The sequence below is a fragment of the Natator depressus genome, chromosome 21, assembly GCF_965152275.1.
Source record: "Natator depressus isolate rNatDep1 chromosome 21, rNatDep2.hap1, whole genome shotgun sequence".
Taxonomy (NCBI): domain Eukaryota; kingdom Metazoa; phylum Chordata; order Testudines; family Cheloniidae; genus Natator; species Natator depressus.
This window is the reverse complement of record NC_134254.1, coordinates 7,490,305-7,507,819: the sequence shown is the minus strand read 5'-3', so window position 1 is coordinate 7,507,819 and position 17,515 is coordinate 7,490,305. Positions and strand designations below refer to the sequence as shown.

Here is a 17,515-nt window from a genome sequence, read left to right as displayed (position 1 = left end):
CTGAACATGCTCCTTCCCCATAAACAGCTGAAACCCCACTGAAATGCCTCACAGACTGTCACCAGCCTGATTTATGGCTTTTCACTCCAGAGTCATTTGTATGCCCTGAGACATGGGATTTCTCTCCCAGTGAGCAGGCCCAGATGGAGACAGCATGGCTTCAGGGGAACATCATCTTACTGCCTTGGAGATCTCTCTCTATCATACATACACAGATCCAGGCACATATACGCACACTCACAGACACACTCAGATCCAGACATGTTCACACACAAGCACACATCAATCCAGACATGTTCACCTGCATGCACACACACCCCCCGCCCAGGCCCCCGAGTCTTGGACACACTCTTATCCAGACACATGCACAGAGACACAAGTACAGACTTGCATACAAGACATGGGCACACTAGGATCCAGATATGTATACACACCAGGGTAGATTTGATTTAAATTCAGGAAGACTCGATGTAATCATGGATTTCTACATAAAAGTGCATTCTTGTTGGTTGTTATAACCTTAATACATATTCTTCACAACTCAGAGATAGATGTAGGTTTCATTTTTAGAAATTACACACTGTACATTTTTAAAGTGATTTATTTTGAAAACTTTTCGGATTAGTTTTACAGCTATATCAGAAAATGAATGATTGTTTGGTTATTTCATTTACCAAAGGTAATTGAAGCAGATATTTATGAAGTCATTGGGAGGTGAACTATCTCCAATTCAACGGGTTAATCATTAATATTTGGAGGATTGCTTGCCATGCTGTATTCGGAGGAGAACATAAGCAGACAGACATTTAAATTGTTTTATTTAACTAAAACAACACCGTTATGTATTCTGGATTTTTTTGTTCAACAGCAAACATAATATTTTAACAAAACAAGCATATGAATTTTTGAATTTAGTTAAACATTCACGTTTTTTAAAATCAGGTTTGTTTTTGTTAAAATTGTTTTTAACTAAAATAGTTAAATGAAATTTTTTTTAAAAAATAACAAAAATTAAATCGACTAGGTCAGCCAGGTCAACATGAGAAACTTAAAATATTGGTTTCTGCAGCTAATTCAGTCATATTCACCTTCATTTTCCTGTTTGTTCTTAATTTGGAAAAGAAAAACAAGCTTTCCTGCTTTTTCAGGTCCCAAACGATTTCTCAATTTGGAATGAATTAGTCCAAAGGAGGAAAATATTCTTTCTACACCGGCAGAAGAAGCTACTGCTGTTAAAAGGGAGATTATCATCTCAACAGTCTCTGAATCCAAGTGCCTAAGTGACTTCCACCAGTTCATTGGTGTGACTTTCTTTAAAACATCATCCGCAAACATATATTTCTTGAATGGTTCTTATTCCCAGACTGGGTCTCTTTTATGGCCTGCTGCCATTACAGGTTTTCCCTTCTAGTGAGAGAATGGTATGGTAGATTTCAAATCAATGAAGGCTACACTCAGAAAGACCTCAAGACTTCTGGAATATGCTGCTCAAACAGTTTCACTTTTGTTTCTTCTGCCTGTCCCTCCCTTCTCACATTTGTCTCCAGACTTCTTCTCCTTGTCCAGATCTATTCCACCCCCAACAATCTTCTATTCATTGAACCTTTTGAAACTTTGCACTTTTAGAGAGAGGTAAGGGATTGACTCTGTGTATACAAATTTGCAGAGGGACAATAGGGTTGAGGTCTGTTATTTCTCACCTCTATATATTATTTATTTATTTATTTACTTATTTTAAACCATTTTTGCTGTTAACAAGCATGTTATCTCTGGAGACACAAACCCACAGTTTGAGAAATGTAAAACCAAGCATCTCTGATGGTATCTTCTAGACTGAATACTGAGTCCTACTGGGCAGACAGAAAGATTAACCTAAATAATCTATACGGAAGCCCCAGGAACTCCATAAAATTGGGTCCCTAATCCATGAACTATTGGAACTCATTTACAAAACTTTTCTTAAACATTACATGAATATATTGTCTCATACTATAGAATTAGAATTTATAATCCCTATTCCATGATGAGATATATTTGAGATATAATATATATTAATTAAAACTATCTTTAGATAGGTTTTTTCCTCAAAAAGCATTTTATCAAAAAAATCCGATTTAAATAAAAAAATTGGATTTTTTATTTTTTTTTAAAAAATCATTGATTTTATCCACCCTGATACACACACACACACACGCTATAGATGCACTTGGATCAAGACAAGTGCACAGAAGCACAGACACAGATACAGCTACACTGAGTATCAGACTCAGAGATACAATTCAATTCAGTTCAATAAGATTTTATTGGCATGACAAGCTATACAAGTGTTGCCAAAGTGTAAAAAAGCCAGTAAACTGAGATCTCTGTCGGAGGTCCAGCAGCAGGTACAATTCATCAGGCATTCACCCAGCGTGAATGCATCCGATGCACTGAGCTGTAGCTCACGAAAGCTTATGCTCAAATAAATTTGTTAGTCTCTAAGGTGCCACAAGTCCTCCTGTTCATTTTGCGGATACAGATTAACACGGCTGCTACTCTGAAACCTGTCACCCAGGGTGGAGAGGCAGAGTACATTGGTATTTAACCCTCAGTACTTGAAGTATTTTGCCCAAGACAGTGTATACTCGGATACAATCAGACATACATATACAATTATATCAACACACACACACTCTTCCAGACAGAGACAAACCTGTCCACTTGGATCCACACACAGATATCAACACATACCCGCTTGGACACGGAAACACACACATACATTAGACAGGGACACAATGATTCATCCATGTACTCAGACACAGACATGCACACATGCATAGACTCAGACACTGAGACACATGTATACTCTCCCATCCAGAGCCATACACCCTCAGAGACTTGGACACACACACGCTGACTTGCACTGTCATAAAGAGACACACACACATGTATTCACACAAAGACTCACAGATACCCTCTAACATGGACAGGCACAAACACATGAGTCACACATTGACTGTCATACTCCCCCCCCCACACACACTTACACAATCTCTCTGTTACAGGGATAGACGTACACACTGACATGTCATGAACACTCAGATGCACACACTGACAAACACATACTCTTAGACACACAAATAAACATCCCAGAGCAGTTGGCTTTCTCCCTCTGCAATCATTGAAATGCAGGCAGTATTCTGCTCCTTAGATTTCGTCGCTGTAACCCAAAACTTGGTCAACTGCCAAAGCCCGTCCTGTTATGAAGCACGGCACAATGACATTGGAACAGTAACTTTCCCATCTCTATGGGAATGAGAGCTGGGGAACCTGGCATGAGACTTCACTGCCATCAGTGAGAGAAAGCACTAACAGGGTCTTTATCTCATGGAGACACCTTCTGCAGGCTGTATAGCTGCAGACCCTGCTGGGGGATTTAATGCAGGCAGCTCAGGCTAATCTGAATGCTTGGCTGGCAGTACAAGCCTCTCTGATCTCTTCTTCTCCCTCGCACCTGGGTAGGGGAGGATGAGTCTTGCTCTGTCATCAGTGCAGGGAAACTGCATGGGCTTAGCATAAGAAACACAAACATCCTCCCCACGTCCTCACAGAACGTTAGCCCTAACTCAAGTCCCATACACACACAAAAACCCTGAACACCGGCATGGCGGTGCTTTTGACTCATGTTGGCTGACCCATCAGGGATATAGGCCCCAGCGCAAGTGAGCACAACTCCTCAGCTGCTAGCATGACCATTGAATAGTGTGGATGTAGGCTAATGCCATGTCAGTGCTGCTAGTAGGGTAACTAGATGTCCCGATTTTACAGGGACAGTCCCGATATTTGGGGCTTTGTCTTATATAGGTTCCTATTACCCTCCAGCCCCTGTCCCTATTTATTACCCTTGCTCTCCAGTCACCCTAGCTGCTAGTCCTCCAGGGCCTTCCCACAATTCCCTTTTGTGTGTGCCCCAAAAGGAGAGAGAAGTTCTCCCACAATTCACTGGGAAAGAAGCTCAACTTAGTGCAGTGCACACAGAACAGTGGGACGTGCCCGCAGAAGTCCTAGCACCTCATGAGGGAGAGCAGCACCAGCATGGGCACTGCTGCCTACATGTTATTTCATAGTGTGGCTGCTCCCACTCAAGCTAGGCTAACTCAAGAGGAGTAACTTGAGTCAACTCGGCAGTGAAGTTATACCCCAAGAGAGTACCATTATCCCCATTTGACCAATAGGAAGCTGAGGCACAGAAAGATTAAGTGATTTGCCCAGAATCACACAGGGAGTCTGTGTCAGAGCCAGAAATTGAACCCCATTCTTCTGAGTCCCATTCCAGAGCCTTAACCCTCTTCTCTATACTGGTTGACCCATCCCTTGCACTGCAATGACTGCCCGCTGGCCTACATTAAGGTGTTTCCTACGAAGACACCTGGTGACACTTTTTGCTATCACATTCTAAATGCTACACCTATTCGGAGCACTGGATCAGATTCTGATCTCCCTATGGGTCAGGTTTCATTCGAGTCAATCAAATTACAGCCCAGTGTGAACGAGATCAGGAGCAGATCTGTTGAATTTAGATCCTTTATGTCTTCACCTTATATACAGCCTCTCAGCTTCCCTTTCCCCCACTGTCATTTACAACTCTGTTATGAAAAAAGGAATTAAACACAAAAACGTTTTTTACAAGTGTCTGACTGGAGAAAAATCTTTGAACAGCTAATTGATGAGATAGCCATGTGGAATCCTTTGAACTCTCTCTGCTCTGCAGCCAGCCACTCGCCCTGGGCGCAGGCACTGTCCTAATTAAGAAGTCAATGTTTGGAAGAGAAAACTGAATAGATGCCAGTTAGGAAGAGGCAGGGGAAATACAGAATGCACAAAAGAAGTGGACAGCAAAGTTACCACAAGGAGACAAATAGAATATGTTGCAGATATTGGGAAATGCAAAGTAGAGAGATGGAAGGATGAATGACGACACTGTAATAACCAGGAAATCGGTACCTTTTGTCTCAATAGCGAAGAGGAAGCATGATGGTGTCATGAAGACACTGGGCTGAGACTCAGCCAATCTGGGTTCAGCTTATTCTGCCTCTGCCTCAGACTCCCCATGTGACCTTGGGCGAGTCACATTTTCAAATTTGTCCAGAATTCAACAGGTCCCACTGTGCCACTGACAGACCATTTTTCCAAAAAGTATTCATAATACTAATTACTATTATTATTTAAGTGTTACCTGTGACAGGGCAAGACCAGATGGCTATAGTGAAGTAATGGGAGACAGATATATTAGCCACAGGCTAAACAAACCCCTGCTACCAAAATAAGCAAATGCAGCTGCTCCAGGTCCAAATTAAGACACCTGGGCCAATTAAGATCTTTCCAGAAGGCAGGGAGGACAGCTAGGTTGATTGGGACACCTGAAGCCAATCAGGGGCTGGCTGAAACTAGTTAAAAGCCTCCCAGTTAGTCAGGTAGGTGCGCATGTCAGGAGCTGTAGGAGGAAGTTGCGCTGTTGGAGACACTGAGCAGTGCTCACCATATCAGACACAAGGAAGGAGGCCCTGAGGTAAGGGTGAAGTGGATCTTGAGGAAGTGCGGGCTGCTGTGGGGAAGTAGCCCAGGGAATTGTACATGTCCTGTTTCTAAAAAGTCAGCCACCATAGCTGATACTATTAGGGTCCCTGGGCTGGAGCCCAGAGTAGAGGGCGGGCCCGGGCTCTCCCCTTTGCCCCCCTGATTAATCACTGAGACTAGGAGACAACAGAGACTGTGCAAGGGAGGATAGCTTCTCCTCACCTCCCTCGCTGGCTTCTGATGAAAATGGCTCAGTAGGCTGTGACCCTTGTCTCTAGAGAGAGAAGGGCTACGTGGAGGGTCACAGTGAGCCTCTGAGGCTAGCGAAATCCACCAGGAAACGCGGGTCCCACGGAGACAAGGACAGAGCTTTGTCACATACCATAACACAAATAATGGGCTAAAGTTTCAAAAGCACCTAAGGGGCTTAGGCTCTTAAATCCCATTGAAAGTCAATGAGACACATGTTGAAAATTTGACCTAATAATAACCATCATTAGTAAATTTCAGCAGTGTGAGCCCATCTTAAGGAGGGCAAAAGATCCAATTTCTACAATCTATTTTTTAAAATTCTGTGTCCACTTTGGAATGGTCTGAGGCTGTTGCTGTCTACAAATTATGACGATTATTAAGGATTGCTCTTACTATTATAATCGCTAGCGGATTTCCCCTTTTCTCCCTTTTCAATCAATAGTTTATTTCCCTTGCAATATATTTGGAGTATTCCCAACATGCTGAGAGGTAAAATGTAGAAAAGTAGACACTTACCCATTAAACTGATCTGGGGAATGAATCCGTCTTGTGTTTACCAACCCCAAACCAGGGGAAGAACAGCCAGGGCCCATGGGAGGAGAACACCAGCCCTGTCTGGGATTTCCCCATGACTAACGGGTAAAAAGTGTTTGCTTACAAAGACGCCACTAGAATCACACAGGGCACAACTCCCTCTGGCTGCTAATTCATTCTGAACAATGAATGAACTGACACTACTCACTAGGGACATGAGCAGACTGAGTTCTTGGGAGTGGGCGTATGGGGGGAGGTGAAGAGAGAGATGACTGCTTTCAAAGGGTTCTGTAGGAGGATTGCTAGTCTGCTGCCTCGTTCCCACGTTGTCCTGAATCGAACTCTGCTCTTCCCATAAGCCGTTGGCTGCTGCTGGGCCTGCCAATGATCCAAGCTCACCATGGCTGGGTGGCACTGGAGAGAAAGAAAGGGAGTGAAAAAGGAGAAAATTAAAAAGGAAGTGAGAAAGAAAGGACAAGAGAAAGAAAGGGAGACACAGAGAGAGGAAGGAATCAAACAATAACTAGTAAAGCTGAACTTTTGTTACCTGCATAATGACAGGTTTCAGAGTAACAGCTGTGTTAGTCTGTATTCGCAAAAAGAAAAGGAGTACTTGTGGCACCTTAGAGACTAACCAATTTATTTGAGCATAAGCTTTCGTGAGCTACAGCTCACTTCCACAGTATGCATCCGATGAAGTGAGCTGTAGCTCACGAAAGCTTATGCTCAAATAAATTGGTTAGTCTCTAAGGTGCCACAAGTACTGCTTTTCTTTTTGTTACCTGATTTAGAGCAGCCAGAAATGAGCACTTACTTCCTACTGAGGCATTGGGAGCATCTGCCTGGAAAGTGGCTTTGTGGCCATCACTCCAGCCAAGATTTACTGTAGTGTCAGTATTGCTTCCTCCCCATCATATCCAGAGTTGCTTTAACAGTGAGAAATATCACTCATCTTCCTGCGAGTGAAAACAAACGGCATGAAAAAAAAATCAGTTAAAATAATTGCAGGTTACAACAAATCAATTGGAACTGTGTAAATAGCCTTCAGGCAGGCATACGACAATGTGTTCTTCAGCTAACATGTTTAACGTGCGCGAAGTTCCCCACTACCCCTCAGAAGCAGCTAGTCTGAGCAGCATTCGTATAGAAACTGAAGAAAGCAGGAATCCAGATCCTGATTGTGTCGGCTTCATGGCTCCGGGTTACCCCAATTCTTTGGTGGCTGTCAGAGAGAACCATTAATTCATAGTCCCTTGTTATTGAGTAAAGCACTACACCGAAGTGGTGAGAAAAAGGGAATGGAAACTATCTTGCCCAGAGTCCCAGCAAGTAGGTTCATAGACTATAAGGCTAGAAGTGACCATTAGATCATCTAGTCTGACTTGCTGCATAACACAGGCCAAAGAATTTGTACTAAGCCCAATAACCTGTGTTTGACTAACGCATACCTTCCAGAAAGGCACCCAGTCTTGATCTGAAGATGCCAAGAGATGGAAAATCCACCACTTCCATAGGTAGCTTGTTCCAGGGGTTAATCACCTTCACTCTCGTAAGCTGTGAGGTTTGTGAGTCTGGTGTCCTGAGAGATGCCAAGTCTTTCACCGCCTGGGGTTTTGCACTCAGTTAACTCTGCTGGCAAGGTTCCCCAAGAGACAGCTGCAGAACGGGAAAAACAATTGACATTTGGGCAAGATCCTAGTTCCCAAGCTGATGAGAACATTCATCCGATGAAGTGAGCTGTAGCTCACGAAAGCTTATGCTCAAATAAATTGGTTAGTCTCTAAGGTGCCACAAGTACTCCTTTTCTTTATTCAGAGCCAATGACTCTCGGGTCTGGTCTACACAAAAACTTGCACCAAATTAACAAAAGGTGTCAATTAAAACCCACATAGTTATTCCTGTACAGATGCTCTTATTTCAGAAGAATGACATCAGCTACATTGAGTTTAGCCACGTTTATTTAGTATATTTAAGTGTAAGTTTGTTTGTAGACCAGGCCTTGGAGAATTTTCTTCAGGAACTGCACAAGTATAACCTGGGGAGAGGGTTCCGAGTTTCCAGTCTCAGTAGGTGTGTAATAGGCTGTGAGAGCCCAGGCCATTGGGAGGACACCCTACCATGCATTCATAAGCTTCTTTTAGCAGAGACAGTCATTAGGTATTCAGGCAGCTAATTCTTTGAGACACAAAGTCTGTGCAAAGTGAGAGGGCAAAATCACTGTAGTATTGAAAATTTTATGGTTTGCAAGCCTCATTACAAAACACTTTGAGGGAACAAGACAGGAACAATTTTCCAGGATGTTTCTTTCACGTCCAGAAACCCCGATGAATAGAAGGGCTCCACGGCATCTGCCAGCAGCGTTACAATTGCACTGTTCCCCCGAACTTTCCCTCGTCACATTCCCTAATGCGCTCATACCCACTCTGGTATTAGTGCTTTGTGGGATCTGTTCCTATCAAGAGTGCACGAGGATTTTAAATGGGAGAAAGGGTGTGTGTTTGCTGAGGGAACATCCTGCAGCAGTCAGGGATATTGATCTGACGGGTTTTCCAGTTGAATAGGTGGTTGCTGTAGATTTGTCTAGCCTCGGTTTCTGTTGCTGAAGTGCCTAAGTGACAGGGGATGGGGGAAAGGCACATACACTCTAGCTATTAGGATCTGCTTTTCCAGCTGCAGTATTTCCAGATTGTAGCAAGTTTCCTGCTGGCCATACACCATTTGGCTGTTGCTAAATTTTCCAGCAGCGACTGCACCACTGCTGCCCCTCACCCAGGCAGCATAGCCCTGCCACAATGCCACACCCCGTAAGCAGCATGGCACTGCTGCCACTTCCCCTCACCCAGGCAGCACAGCCCCACTGCACTGAGGAATGTTTCCACATCCATCTAGCTAGACTCCACCCTGCAGCTGCGTGATCCCGGTAGCTCTCTGGATTGTGTGGACTACTAGGGATGGATTAAGGACAGCTCCTCTTGCACAGCCACCTATTAGAGGCTAGCAAGAAGCTGTCCCCGCACTCCTGGAAGCCAGCTAGGCCTTGCCTGCAACAGCCATCCCACAGCAGAGCATGCTTGTGTGACAGCCAGCCCTAGGGACTGCCAGAGCTAAATGCAGGGGTCACTACAGCTTGAGCTAAAGAGACACACTCCGTAGTTACAGGTTTCAGAGTAGCAGCCGTGTTAGTCTGTATTCGCAACAGCCCCACATCCTCAATTAATCAGGCATAGAGAGAGGACTCTAACACACACCTACCAGTGGGTTACACTTGCTACCGCTTCTCCCTGGGCACAAGATGCAAGTCCACAGAGCAGGGTCTGTGCATCTGCATGACAGCATAGATTGCTCACCCCCGTTTATTCAAGCAGCCGCCTTCATGGCTTGATCTCAATACAGAGAACAAGGGTGGTTGCAGTACACTACATTTAGGGGCAGTCCTCGGGATCCAGATGAGTTCCCAAGATTATCCCTCTGCTAAGTGAAGTATGAGCCCCAGCCCCCATTAGCCCTGAAGGTTCCTGGGTAATGTGCACTGAGAGGATCCCCAAGGAATGATCTTGTCTCTCTTTTGTAATGACTTGGAAGCTGCTGCGTAATTATCCAAACCTGTACAGCGTGATAATTACCCCGTCCCTGCATGAGATGCACTTGAATAGTCAAGAGTTACCACGTCAGGAGCAAGGATGGATTGATGGGATAGCTCTACCTTTTAACTTAAAAAGATGTGCTATAATGGGTGATATCTGTCTACCTTTGTTATACTATTATTATTTGTATTACAATCATGCCTAGGAGCCACAGTCGTGGACCAGGACCCCACTGTGCTAAGCACTATACAAACACAGAACAAAAAGACGGTCCTATATCTCTGGCTATTTAGTGTTGCCAACTCTTGTGATTTGGTGGCACTACATTTCATGATAGCTGGTGTTTTTCTTAACGTGCCAGCTCCGGGGTCATGTTGTTGCATGAGAATCTCAGCTTCCACCAAAAAAAAATAATGCAAATTTCGAGTTAGACCTAGAGTTTTTTAGGGCCTGGTTAGACAAACACCTGTCAGGAATGGTCTAGTTGTTATGTAGTCCTGCCTTGAGTGCAGGGGACTAGACTAGAAGACCTCTCAGCTCCCTTCCAGTCCTACACATCTATGATTCTATAGTTGTGCAGAAAACCTGGAAAATATTGATCCCAACGGTGCACACACCAGAAGACAAAGAGAAAGAACCCCAAATGTATGTATTTGTGTTTTAATCCCATGCTTTTGGAGACTGCATTATAGCTATCTGTCTGTGTCATTTTATAGGCTGGGAGTTTCAAAGGAACCTAAGGGAATTAGATACCCAAGGCCCTCTGGATTTCAATGGGATTTGGACACCTAAATGTGCTTTGTGGCTTTGAAAATTTTCCCCATAGTGTATTCCCCATATTAGGACCAGATTTTCAAAAGAGCTCAGCACATTTGGTTCCGAGCATTTGAAAATCCACCTTTGTGGCATCTGTCAGATAAAGGGTTAATAGTCTCTCCTCCTAAACAGAATATGGAATCCAGGTTTCTCCTCTCTGTGCAGTGATTGCTAGGAAACCCAGCAGGCGGGACCCCGGGCTCAACTGGAATCAATTGCTCCATTAGGCGGGACTACAGACTAGGGAGACCCTCAGCATAATATTCTTTTGAGTTTGGCTGCACCCTGGCACCATGTGCCTCAAAGCGAGGGGGAGGGACTCAGGGTATGTGTGACACCATTCTTGTTTAGCCACCCCACGCTATTCAGGCTGTTGTTCTGTGCTTTGGGAATGTTTTGGGGTTTTTCTGCCAGGACAAATAGTGGGAAATTCTTTGAGGAGCAGCGAAATTGATTAGGGGTGGGTGGCTGATTTATGAGTCATGATCCAAAGAGCTGAAAGATGCACAGTTTGGCTAAGCAGCAATGTCAGGAGGTGTGAGGAGTACAAGAGTTCTACTGAGAGGGACAGGAATTGCTTGAGGTGTGACTAGGAGGACCAGCCTGGAAATATACACAGGGAAATGTCCAAACGAATTTCAGAGGGAACTCCTCCCCTTCCCAGTGAGAGCAGTTAGGCTGCGCAATAATCTCTACAAGCAGAATAGTGGGTTCCCCATTGTTTGTGTCATTTAAAGAAACCTGAGCAAGCTAATGGAAAATGTACCATAGGGAGCAAGGCTGATCTTGCAAGGGTATTATTTATTTCTGCTTTCCAAACAGAAAGAACAGTGGGTCCTTGCCCCCAAGGAATTCACACCATAAAAACAGAAGGGACACTAAAAGGTCTTGGCTGCGTCTAGCTTAAATGGTGATTTTTTTCCATTTAGCCCTGGCTAGCCTTCCAAGGTGTCTGTACAGTGTGTATATGTATACATATATATATGCACACACAATGCATCTTTGTGGAAAGGTTTCATTTGACATTCTGTTGCCGATATATTGCCACAAGATGCTTGTTCCCACTGATTGATCTTCCACTGCCCCATGCACACTTAACTAAATGATAATGTAATGCTGTGGTCAGGTCGGTGGTATATGAAAATTAATGGGAGCTAATTCTGCAGGGTTTGAACCTTGCTTCTTATGAAATCTCAGTGGGTGAAATGTTACTGCAAAGTTTGAGAGAAGCACTACTGTGGGCCATGCAAACGCTGGCTGGAGTATGTGCAAGGCAGTGAAGAAACGCTACCCACCTCCATTCACTGTCTCGATGGGTTGCCCTTTATCTGCATACAGGTGGTCTAGAAACATGATCTAGTTCAACCATAAATCATTAGCCTAGATGCAGGAATCTCTGGGTGAAATTCCACGTCCTGTGTTGTACAGGAAATCAGACTAGATGATAGTAATGGTCCCTTCTGGCCTTAAAAATCTATGAAACTATACAGGGTTTGTTAGATCAAAGCTAGAACTGAGCAAACTCATCACAGCAAATAATTCATAAGACAAATTTGCTTTTTTTCTGTTTGTAATTTGTCCATGGGTAGCTAAACATTTTCCTGGCTACACCTTCCATCTGAAATCATTTGTTGAAGACTTTCTCCATGTATGCTCAGTCTGTAGCTTGTAAATAAGCAGTTGGTTTGGATAGACAAAAGTCAAGCTGTTCTGGTGAGTTTTTGATTGAGTACACATCTCGTTTGACATTTCTGTGTTTTCCTAATAGGATAACTTTTAGACTCAGGCTTGAATATTCATGTTTATGAGTTCAAAAATTGCTTTCTGCAAATATTCTCCTATAGCTGCTTAAAATCTGGATGCTTCCACAAATATTCCTGCCAGGAAACTCATTAGCTAGAATATTAATGAAAAGTGAACGCAAAAGTTCTGTGAATGCCCATCAATGAGAATTCACTTTAAAAAACTGAGTGAATATTCAACGCTTGCTCAGCTCTGTCAAAGTCAGCATCTTTCATTACACCTGAGGAAAAAAACTGGAAATGCAGAATATAAAGCACCCTGTGAACAAAATTGCTAAGAAAAGGGAGTCCTGCATTCACTACTATCTGCTCAAGTTTTCAGGTGGTCTCCAGATTAAGGTCTATGTAGAGTTCATTGATGTTATCCAGTCTGGAGGCGATGAGCATGAATGGTTGTGCTAAGATCCACTTGCAAAAGATCCATCTGCTTCCCAGAGGTACAATCAGACTCATAGAAACGTGGGGCTGGCAGGGACCTTGAGAAGTCATCAAGTCCAGGCCTATGCACTGGGGCAGGACTACGTAAACCTAGTCCATCCCTGTCAGGCATTTGTCCAACCTGTTCTTAAAAACCTCCAATGATGAGGATTCCACATACCTCTTGGAAGCCCATTCCAGTGCTTAACTACCCTTATAGCTAAAAAGTTTTTTTTTCCCCTAATATCTACCCTAAATCTCCCTTGCTGCAGATAACGCCAATAACTTCTTGTCTTACCTTCGGTCCTTGTCCTACAATGGGTGAAAGAAAACCTCCTGGACCATCTAGAGAGCTCGTGGCCATTACTAAGGCCAGGTCTGCACTTACAAAAATTAGATTGACCTAGATGTGTCTCTCAGGGGTGTGAAAAATTCACACACTCCCGTGCAATGTAGTTAAGCTGACCTAGCCCCTGGCATCCAGTAGATGCATCCAGGTCTATGGCAGAATTCTTCCGTTGACCTAGCTAGCTACCGCTTCTCAGAGAAGTGGATTCACTACCGTGACAGAAAAAACCCCTCCGTTGCCGTAGGAAGTGCCTGCACTATGGTGCTACAGCGGGGTAGCTGTGCTGCTGTAGTGCTCACAGTGTAGACATAATATTTGACCCACTAAAAGCAATTGGCATTACCTGCCTCCATCCCAGCCGAGAGCCTCAGCAAGAACTCAGTGTGGGATGATGATTGAACAACCCTCTCAAGTCCTGGAGGTGGTCTCCCCAGGTCAGGGATGAGGGACACTATGTGTGGGGAAATGCATGGTGCCACTGCCCATGCTGGGCTCTGTGGAGAGAAGATTTTACCTTCCAGGAGGTATCTCTCTAGTAGGCTTCGGCACCTCCCCATCACCACACCCGCTGGGGCTCACTGGCCTGGGACAGACTGTCAGCCAGGAAATATTATGCAATGATTTGTCCACCGTGAAACGGCACCTGGAATCAGAGACTTTTATCCGGAAATTTTAGCTCCATCAGGTCTGACTTTGAAGTGAGCCCCTACAAAAGATGAAGCAATTAGTGGATTACCATCTCGGTGGCTGGAAACAGCAGGTTAATCAGTGTCCCACTGGCAGCCCATTTGTTCGTCATCTGTATTTCTCGCTATGCAGTAGGTAACCGTGACTGCTCCCAAAGCCCTAACATTACTTTGTCCCAGCGGCAGGAAGGCTTTACCTGGAATATTCCCGATGGAGGGGCAGGGGTGATAGAATCATGTGATCAACTCATGCCTGAAAAGTTATCCAAGGAAAATCTTTGATGCCTGTAGAGTGAGGAGAAAACTCCAACAGCTCTTCTTTCCTAGGATGACTAGCTGGGAAGAGTGAGGGGCAAATTGAATGGAAGGGTCATACATGTTAGAAGGGAATCCTTAAATGGCATCCCTTGCTTGGCATCCTTTCGCAACGTGAGCTGTTGCTCGATTGTCTCCATGGTAGTCATGTTATATAAATATCTATGGGCTGCAATGCCAGGGTTTGTCACATGTAATGATGTGAAATGAATGTGACGCTGTCTGTCGGTGACATGCATAGGTGAGGTGCTGCACTGGAGGACATTGGCGAATGACACACTGTTCTAGAGACATTCGCACTTCTGTTGAGCAGCTAGGGGACTAGAAAGCTCAAAGCGGAGAGAGCTATTCCCTCCCTCCCCGGAGGAAAGAGAAGGGAAGCTCAGAACTCTTAATTAAACCTCTTTCAAAGTCATCCTGGTGGTTTTAAGGTACCACACCGAGAGTGTCAGGAGCAGAGTCCCCACCAAAGTCCCTTAAATGCTGACTGGAGAGACCTTTAGACAGATAGTGGGAAACTGCCATTCAGTCCTCAAGGTCTGCCTGGTTTGGGGCCCTTTTGCCGACATCACCAACAAGGAAGCCACTTAATGCCAGTGGTTTGTGTGATGTGAACACCTGTCCACTGGGTCACAGACAGAGACTCGTCAGGCCACCAAATAGGAGCAACTTTTGGCCACTACTGAAGGGGACAGATTTCTACCAGTGACTTAGAAGGGAAAAAGAAAAGGAGTACTTGTGGAACCTTAGAGACTAACCAATTTATTTGAGCATAAGCTTTCGTGAGCTACAGCTCACTTCATCCGATAAAGTGAGCTGTAGCTCACGAAAGCTGTTGCTCAAATAAATTGGTTAGTCTCTAAGGTGCCACAAGTACTCCTTTTCTTTTTGCGAATACAGACTAACACGGCTGCTACTCTGAAACCTGTCATTAGAAGGGAAAGGCTCCCTATCCCATCAGTAATCTGAGCAAGCAGTCTGGCTTGGGCCTAGCTTTGATCACCAATTGTTCTGACTCTGTTGAAAGTAGCCCACTATGCCCTAGAATGGCAGGAACTGGCACTACTGAGCAGTTCATCTTCTGTAGGTATCCAGTGCCAACCAACATGTCAGCCAGGCAGCCAACCCCTCTGCAAAAGCAAAGCCGCACGCACATCCTCCTCCTCCACTTTCTCACTAGCATGTTCCAACGGGCCGTTTCACATTAGCAACTTGCTCCTACTGCAAGTGGAAACAAATACTAATGTGAGATGACACTAATAGAGCAGACTGAAGTGCCGCTAATGGGATTAGACTGCCACGTTGTGTCAATACAGAGAAAACCTTTCCTGCCAGCTTCAGCTTGTTCTCCCTGGTGTTTCAGAGCACCGGGGAGACTCCAGGACTTCTTTAGAAAACAAAGCCCCACAGTACATACTGCTTCCACCATCACAGCCTCTCCTACAGTAGAATGCACCCAGCCCTATGGTGCAGCAGTCTGGCTACATGCACGCAGGCATCAGGCTTTGTCAGCTAGCTGCAGAGTTACATCGTTGGAACCAGAACTCATGAACCTTCTTCATGGAGAACGTTGACCCATTAGCTCAGTGAGTGCAGGGAGCAGCTGTGCATGTGAGCAGTTTTGAGATATTCCAGTAGAGGGCACTATTTCGCACACGCACACGCACACGCACACACACAGCTACTTTGATGTCTTCCATTGGAGCTCAGGCGTGCACACACACAGAACAGCAGTAAACATAGACAAAGGAAAACACATGGCAGTACCTCACCTTGAATAAGAGTGCCACTCGTACGTTTGTAAAGAACCCAGCCCTCTTATTCCTACTGCTCACAAATGAGAGTGACGCTGATCACGTTGCAATGGCATTCGCAAGGCTCATTGACTCACAGGTTAGGGCACCTTCCAGAGGATGACATTCAGCCATGGAAAATGCCGATCTACGGGTGCCTGCTACAACCCACGTTTACAGCGATGATAAAACACTCTTCACCATATTGCCATGAGACTGCACTGGGGTCGGTCACCAGGAGCTGTCCTCCATGTGACTATTATTGCTGCCATATTGTCGGTGAGGAAATGCCCTTCTCCCTTGCAACCATGCTTATTATGTATAACCTGCGAATAAAATGCATGTTTCGCCTGGTAAAGCACACAGTCCCATTCTCCTCTTTTGTTCTGTGTATTTCAGTTGCTAGAGGCTTTGAAATTCTCTCCCAGTCCCCCTGATACCGTCCTCCATTGTTCCCATCACCTACCACTGTGTACTGAGTCAAGCTGATACCTAACAGCCTCGGCAGGAAGGTCTCAGAGAAATCAGATGCAGCCCAGCCAATATCTGGCTATTTGGTCAGTTTGCAGTTGTAATTCGCCTTCAGAAAAATTCAGTGGAGGAGGCGGGGGGGGGGGGCGCGGAGAGGGGAGGGGGAAGACTAATGGGATTCATCCTGTGAATTCATTATGCAAAATCTTGGCATCCTGCCAGGCTCTCTCACACACATGGTCAATGCTTTTCTGTAATAGCATTTAAAAAAATCACACATCACAATGTTGGCTGATCAATCTGAATAGGTTTCTCTGCATGCATTTAAAAAAAATCTTTCTGCCAGAGACGACTGTTCGACTGTCCTCCGTCCCCGCCCCACCCCAGGGTCAGGAGCAATTGTCAGAAAGATGCTGGTGATTTTTATCTATTCTGAAGTTCTTCTGCGAGCAGGCAAAAAAGTGCATGCACCAAAAAGAAGAGGCAAGACTCTGACATGCTAAACTCAGAGCCAAGCCCAATGCAAGCAAAGAGAAATCTAGGGCCTGATTGACAGATCTGCTACAGCCTGTCTGCATCACTCTGGAGGCAGAAAGAGGATGTTGACTGAAACAGGGAATACTCCCAGCCCAGGACCCAGGGAGTTTCCCATGTGAGGTACAGCTGGAGTAATGGCTGCACAGCTCCCAGAGCAGGGGATATGCTGGTGATATGGCAGAGCAAAGAGGCCAGTCTCTAGTGAATCTTGGAATTGGAGAAATTAGAAATGGAAGAGACCTAGCTTAAGCTATATAGGCTTTTCCTCCTGACCAATACAACAGTGTTCGCTACGATACATTATCCAGTGTTTATGCAGGCTGGTTTTAGAAGTCCCAAAGAATGTGGCTTCCACTACTTTTTTTGCATCACAGAATGACCACGTAATTTTAGGACAATGAGC

General features: G+C 44.8%; 1 long non-coding RNA gene across 1 annotated transcript; it reads right to left on the bottom strand.

The window, feature by feature from the left end:
* Positions 1-6,121: 6,121 nt before the first annotated feature.
* Positions 6,122-16,708, bottom strand: LOC141975710 (uncharacterized). Its single transcript, XR_012635997.1, has 4 exons — positions 16,084-16,708; positions 7,791-7,998; positions 7,157-7,298; positions 6,122-6,756 (listed from the first exon to the last, which is right to left on the bottom strand). It is a non-coding gene; the product is annotated as an uncharacterized LOC141975710 (long non-coding RNA).
* Between the last annotated feature and the right edge of the window lie 807 nt (positions 16,709-17,515).